Consider the following 7,896-nt stretch of genomic DNA (forward strand, 5'->3'; position numbering starts at 1 on the left):
AGAGAATTTCTTAAATGTTTATACAATGAAAACTTCTTTAAGAATATAACCTATGCCTATAATTTCACATTCAACAGTTTATTGAATAATATATATAGCATCACTCCAGATAAATAGTACATGTACTAAATTAAATTGTGCATCTTTCCTAATCAGTTTTGTGGAGGACAGATATATGTAACTAACTGGAAAAGGGAATAATGATGAACCTAGAAGAAATAACTTTCAAACTAGTTTTACAAAGAGTAAGGAAATAACAATGAAATTTCCTGATCATCTGTGTATTTAAATTCTGTGCTATCAATAAATGTATGCAGCATTGTAGTGATTTTGCTGTCCATGAAATAACATCTCCTCAAAAAAAAGTTTCAGTGGTTACATTTTACCCTGAAAAACTCATGTCGACATTTTCAGTACAAATAATATTTATATCCTTGCAAGTTTAACTTCAGTTTTCCCAAATCCAATTGAAAGTCTGATCTCTCCTTTTCTAATAAATACAAATCAAATTTAGTCATTCTCTTATCCTTGCTCTACCACCTGAGACACACAAGTTTTCATAGAGTTCTTTTCTCAAATTTTTCATTAAAACAAATCTCTGTAATATGGCAACTACCCTAGTTTATTTCTATAAAATTATTTTAAGGTTTATTCTGATTTATGTTGCTGAGCAAAAGGTATTTTAGTATTATAGTTCAGCTCAAGGTAAGAGCAAATTTTTTCTTCTAATTGTGTGAATACGCTGTTGAAAAGTGTAAAACTTGTCTCAAAATATTTGTGATAAATTTCTGACAGACCATTGAACTTTCTAGTGCACCAAGGAGGGCTATCAAAAAATAGCTCCTCCAGTTCAGTTGACAAAATAGCTCCCCACAGTTCTCAAGAGTTGTATAAGGCTGAAGTCTAGTGGTGACTTCAGAAGTTGTTTGGCCTGTTGCAGAAGTATCCTTGCTGGTGTGTCAAGTGCTGGCGAGTAGTTAAGGGCACATCCTAGGTGAAGTTACACAAATGTGTTTCACTGAAGCAATGCCAACCTAATTGTGATGGAAAATGAAAATGACATCTTTAGCCATCCATATATATTGGACAAGTTTGTATTGAACATTACACTACCCAAGGCCCCATTTTACTTGCTAAGAAAACTTCAATGAGCAAAGTAGACAAAATTTCTCATCAGAGAACTTATATTCTGATAAGCAGAGGTGGTTTAACCCATTCAGCACATTGAGCAGAGTCTATATAAGGTCCTTGATAAACCTAAGAGCCCACAAAAGGGTTTTAATATTACTTGATTTTAAATCAGAAGAAAAAGAATTATTATGACAATATACTACTTAGATTTTTTTTAACCAATGTAACCATAAAATGTAATTTTAAGAAAACTTTATGGCAAAAGTGAGTCCATGAAAGTTATATTATAGACCCATAAACAGCACAATGCTTGAGAAATTTACACAGTATTGGAAAGTGAATGCAGTGGGGGAAAAACAATTTGTGATAGTGTGTGGGGTAGAGATATTTGCAATTTTAAATAGTGTTAGAGGAAGCATCACTGAGAAGTAATATTTGTTAACAAGAGGAAAGGAGCCTAGGTAAAGAGCCAAGGAGGTCTCTAGGTGATCAGCATTCTAGGTATGCAAAGACAAGCAGATGCAAAGCCTTCGTTTAAGAGTATGCATGCGTGCACGTGCACACACACACACACACGTGTGTGCATACACACACAAAGAGTGATAAGGATACCATTGTGACTGCAGTAAAGAGATCTCCCTAGACAAAAGCAAAAGGTGAGGTTTTAGGAGTGTCATGGCTTTGACTGTGTGGTGTGTTGTAGGTCCCTTCAGGATTATTCTGAGTGATACAGGTAGTAATTGGTGGATTTGGCACAGGGTCACTCTTATGAATTGAACTGTGTTCCCCTACAAGCTATGTTGACTTCATACCTTCTGATACCTGCGGATGTGACATGTTTGAAATGTGACTTATTTACAGATGCAATCCAGTTAGGGTGAGATCAGTAGGGTGAACCTAATTCAGTATGACTAAGAAAACACTTTGCAAAGTCAGAGACATAGAGGTAGAATACAAATAATGACAGTCAGAGACTGGAGTGAAACAGCTGTAAGCTGACAGATACCAAGGGCTGAGAGCTACCACCTGAAACTTGGGATAGGCAAGGAAAGGATTCTATCCAGAGTCCTGGGCGAAACATAGCTTGGCTGATGCTTTGATTTTGGACTTCCAGCCTCCGGTAGACTGAGTTTCATACAATCTCATTTGTTATACTTGTTTACACCAGCTGCAGCAAGCTAGTACCAATGATTTTGGTTTAACAGGATCTCTTTGACTACGTGTTAAGAACAAACTATAGCAAGGGCAAAGGCAGTAAATCTTTCACAATCCTTCATCAAGAATTGTGATGAAAGCAGATCCTCAGAGAGCTGCAAACAGGAGATTTATCAGGAAATGGTCTCAGGAGCAATGAGGAATATGGTATTGGGAATGTGGAGAAGGGTGGACTCAACATTGGATAGAGAGAGATGCAAAACTGCAAAGCAGTGTCAAATCCAATGGGTGGAACTGAAGGGGAGGGTCCTTTAGAAGCATCCTGAAGAGGTCCCTGGGGAAGGGACATAATTTAAGCAACATCACTCCCTTTAGTAGACGTTAGAAAACACCAGAGGAATTTATCTGTGAGCAGCCTGTATTTCTCAAGCTGCAAAAAACAATATTTAATCCTGAAAAGTAGAAATGTTCCAGATGTGAATGGCATCTCTGAAAGGGGATACTGTGTTTACAGAGAGAATGAAAAGGCAAGAGACAACATACAAATTAAGTGCATAGAATTTTCTCTGCATGCATGGTACAGTTATAGTAGCTATGCGTGTACACTTATGTGTCCTGTGACTATCCCCATTTATATCTCACTGTACATTTTCATTATTCTTAATTTAGTGGCTACAACAACCTTGTGATACAAGACAGACAGATAAAGAATACAAGGCCCAGAAATATCAAGTAACTTGACCAATAAAACACAGTTAGTGGTAGGAGAGACTGAGAATATGGTCTTTTGATTTCATGATTTGAGATCTGTGTTCATGTCACTTGACCTAAGATTTAAATTAATCATGTGGCAGTGGTTAGACCTCACATTTCTGCATATTCTTTTGTTTTTTTGTTATTTCTAAATTACTGAGAGAGTATGTAGCAAGAACTGGAAATATGTTTATCAAACTCACATCAATTTCTTCCTGGACTCAAAGGTAGAATACAATTGTCAACACCCATACAGTTAGGTGCAGCATGGACTGAATTCTTGGAAAGGAATCTGAGCAGAAATCATAAGACTTATCCAGGTTTATAAAAAATATCAAAGAAAATAATCTCTCCCTCTTTTCATTATGGGTTTCCCCAATGCAATGGTGAAAGCCATGTGTTCAGATGGAGGAATCTTCACTTGCCTCCATCTTTGAAGATCTGAGAAGAGCAAAATTAATCACATATAACATTTCCCCTCAGTTTAAAATCCTGATTTTGGATTACCTTAACCATTTGAAAAATCAGAATCATAATGCATGTTCTCTAGTGGGTTGTGTAGAGATTTGAAATTTTATTTCATGATTTCACATAAATGTAAGTAAAATAGCTTATTGAAAGTTAACACTGAGTAATTTAAAGTTAAATATAGAGCTGTTGATATGAATATACTTAATCTTTTGGTTATCCTGTGAAACAAAAAGGATCGTCTTTAGTTGTTAAATTATGAAAAGATAAATTTACATAATTCTTATCATGTGGAATGGTGCTGGTTCACATTATTTGCTGTGACTTGGATCATTTGCCTTCCTTTTGTGGGCAGGTGCCATGATTTTACAAATAAAGAAGAAAAGGAGACCCAAGAAAGAAGCATCCTATTCCCCAAAGTGGAAAGAAAGAAATGACCAGTCAACTCTCATTGATAATTAATTCAAAGTAGTGCTGGCTTTATCAAAAGGAAACTGTGCTATCACACTACAAAGGCTGTTTTCTAGGAACTAAGTATTAGCATATATGCACTACTTGAATTTCAAGAAAAAAAGCAAGTGTCTAGAAAACCAATCAAAATATCTCTTCCCTCTGCAGAAAATCTAGGTTCTTTTGCATATATGTGTTCCATGTTCTTTTCTGTAGATTCATATTATTTCCACTTGTGCTAGCAGGCTAGAAGCAAATGATAACAGTGCATGTCTCCAATGAAGAACATATCACCTCTGATTCAAGAACCTTTATGGCAAGGAGAAGAAGGCAACACTATACATTAAGAGCTCCATGGTCTCGCCAGAGAAACAAACAATGTCTCTCTCAACCTTGAGTCCAATTGTTCTGGGAAGTCCAGATCAGCCTGATAATTGAAAAGCTTTCCTCTTCTACTCTCTAATCCAATGAACTCTAGCCAAGGGGGACGTTTTCATTATAAAGAATTACTTTTGGAATCTCCAAATCTCTATGCAATGTAGACATAGGGTTAGAAAGATAAAGATGAGTAAACAGTGTAGGTTACTGAATGTTCAGCCTTGAGAAAGTTATACCCTCTAAATCAGCATTAATAAAGTGGAAAAGATACCTATGTTGCTAGTTTCTTGAGGGGATCAAATACAACAGTATATAAGAAAAATCTTAGCACAGACAAAGTGATGCTCTTGAAAAGGGTTACGGTATAAAATTAAATTATAGGGAAAATTGTCATGCTTTACCTATTTTGAACAAAATATTGGCCATTGGCTTGCTAATTAGATTACCTCTTATCTCTATATTAGTTATTTAACTTTAGTGACTTTCTTCAGTTTATTCCAAACCATTAACAATAACAACAACAACAAATGAAGTTTACTTTAAAAGCGGTTCCAGTGCATGTCACAATGTAGTGACTTCAAAAGGGCTCAACTTGTTTTGAAAAGTGATATTTTTTCCCTATAAGATGACCAATTTTGATTTGATAGTTGTTATTTAGACGTACAAATCATGCTATTTGTAGCATGATATATTTATGACATTTTTGGAATGACAGCTATATTAGTATTAACCAGATAATATATTAATTGCTGTCTTAATAATTTAACCTCATATATTAAATAATATTGGTATTGAATTGTTTTATTCACCAAACATTTATCGAATATCTACCATGGGACTGAGCACTGTAATTCAAACTAGAGAATACCCATTATATTTTTTCCAGTTTTAATTCTGTTATTGTAAGAAGAAAGGCGAGGCATATAACTGAAGAATATGCAAGAAGTGAAAAAGTCATCTGAGTAGCTGAGTAGTAGTACTGTAAGAATGATGTGACAATGTTGCGATGAAAGTAATGCAATGCTCCTCCCATGAGTTCACATTTTAAAGAGTGTCAGTACAGGATCTGAAGGGGTACCTAATTTCCTAGGTGTCACTATGTCCCAGATTGCATATTAGGAATCAATGTATTTATGTACCTGTACAAAAATTTCCTCTTGCATATACCTGATTTTGGAGTTTAAATATCAAAGCAGAAATTTCTAATAAAAACTAATAGCATTTATTTAATCGAATTGTATTTATCAAAGAGTATTGTGCTCAGTCACATTTAGGAGGCCCTTCTGCCCTCCATACTGCAGACAGCATGGCCTTGAATAGTGCCTAGTTCAGGGTACAATAACAAAGTACCACAGCCTTTGTGTCTTACAACCTATAGAAATCCAGTTCTCACAGTTGAGGAGGCAGGAAGCCCAGGATCAGTGTTCTAGCAAGGGCTCTTTAGGGGTTGGAAACTGCCAGCTCATCTTTTATCCTCATAGTGGAAAATGAGCAAGAGTTCTCTAGAGTCCCTATAATGATGTCACTAATCCCACTCACAAGGGCTCTGTCTTCATGACCTAACACCTCTCAGCATCACATGGGAGGTTAAGATCGCAACACATGAATTTTAAGGGGACATAAACCTTCAGTCCATTTCAAATACTCTTAGCTCCCAAGCCTTGTCTGCTATCACTGCTCTATCGAGATCCTTTGTTTGCATAGTATAGCCTGAAAAATCCTGGAGAAAGATTCTTATTACCCAAACTTGAGTTAGTTGGCCCAATAACCTGAGGTTAAAGGACAGGGCCAAATACTATGTCCAAGGCTACTCTGTATAAACATCCTTCTGTAATCAGGTGTACAAACCATTTGCAGGCAAGAAGAGTAGTTAGGGATCATGCATCTAATACTGGTGTCCTTTATAGTCTCAATAGAGGTAAACAGAAAAATCAAAGGCCAGAATATTTCTATTTCATTCCTTTCCAGGTCATGATTGTTTTATTATCACTGGTTGATCATTATATATTCATTAGTACAGTACAAATATATTTGCCTTTATGAGAGTACCTTAAGTGTTGAGCATTTAATCTTTCCATATTTCTAGAGTTTAGACATTGTGTCATGACTCTTTTTAATGGCACATGTTTGTGTGAGTGCTGGATACTTCTGCAAAAGCACTATTCTATCACTAGAAAGTATACTAAGTGGTTGTAAGCATTCTGTGTTGAATTTAGTTTGGAATTAGGAAAGGTAATTTAAATGTAGGATATAAAACAAGGTACTTGGAGAACATATTGGGGAATCTTGTTGCTTTCAAAACTCTGAACTGATATACTTCTATACAAATACTTCAGAAATTTGGAAGAAAAACGTGCAGAAAATTTACCATTTGAGTAGTTTTTTAAAAAAAATGTAGTTCTAGATCTACAGATAAGCTTCCAGGTCATTAATACACAGGTTAACTTTTGGACTGAAAGAAGAAGGCGAATTGCTTGAAGGAGCAAACAGGAGATGTTAAACAGGAAGGGCAATGTCACCTGAGTAAGATTTTGCAATCTTTTAAAATAGAACTTTGAGGAACATTCTGGGGAACAGAGAAGGTCAGGGGGTACCTGTCAAGATTATTCTGTCTCTTAAGGCAAATGTGTTCTGACAGCCTATGTAATCTACATTTAAGTCACTATTCTTGTGAACCCCGAACCCCTTAGGATTCTAATCATGCCACACATACTAGAAGTCTGAGTGCTATGCTTTTCTGTCTGCTTTGCAGATGTGATTTAACCCTGATTACCTTGATTTGTCAGTGTATTTGGGCCTAGTAGCATTTAAGATTGTAACTGTCTGCTGATATTTGATTGGGTATTAAGAGTATTGTCCCTGATGGCAAAAGTGCAGTAATTTGAAATCCTGTGAGAGCTTATACTTGGCTGAAGTAGATGATCATTTTATGTGAAAGTGGCATTGCCTAGTGTCTGCATTTCCTGTTCTTTTGGTTGATGTATATAAAGATGAATACATGAAAAGCCCAGCCAAGGGTGGTTACAATGGTAAGCCACAGGCTGAGAAGGAGCTAAACCATGCAGAACCCTGATTTTCAGTGGGATTCATGCCTACATGGAAGAGTCTATATTTCCCATCTCAGAATGGAGTGAAAGGGGAAAGGGTCCACACAAACCTGCTAATGTGTTTTGGGGAACCAGGATACTCCTCTCATCCTCCTCCTTTTCTTCTTTGCCCCTGCTAGGTAATAAGACTGCTAGAACTGAAAGACATAGTGGATGAGCAGTACTGCATCTGCTTGGAGTGTCTTATTTTGGCTTGGGATACTTTGCAGGACCGTACTTGCCATAGATCAATTACCTCTGAGACTTTCACTTGAAAGAGAAAGGAACTTCTATCTTGTTTAGGTCAGTGCAAATTCTTATTTCTGTTGCTTGCAGCCAAAATAAACACTACCTAACAGCTATGTATCTTTTAAAAATTAAGGTTTTGGTTTCACCAAAGCTTTTTTGGGGTTGCCAGCATGGAGTAACTACTGATTCCAATCAGAGAAGAGGGCCTTTCCTGAGTAAGATATAT

This window comes from Fukomys damarensis, unplaced genomic scaffold, assembly GCF_012274545.1.
Source record: "Fukomys damarensis isolate Sample0158 unplaced genomic scaffold, DMR_v1.0_HiC HiC_scaffold_35, whole genome shotgun sequence".
Taxonomy (NCBI): domain Eukaryota; kingdom Metazoa; phylum Chordata; class Mammalia; order Rodentia; family Bathyergidae; genus Fukomys; species Fukomys damarensis.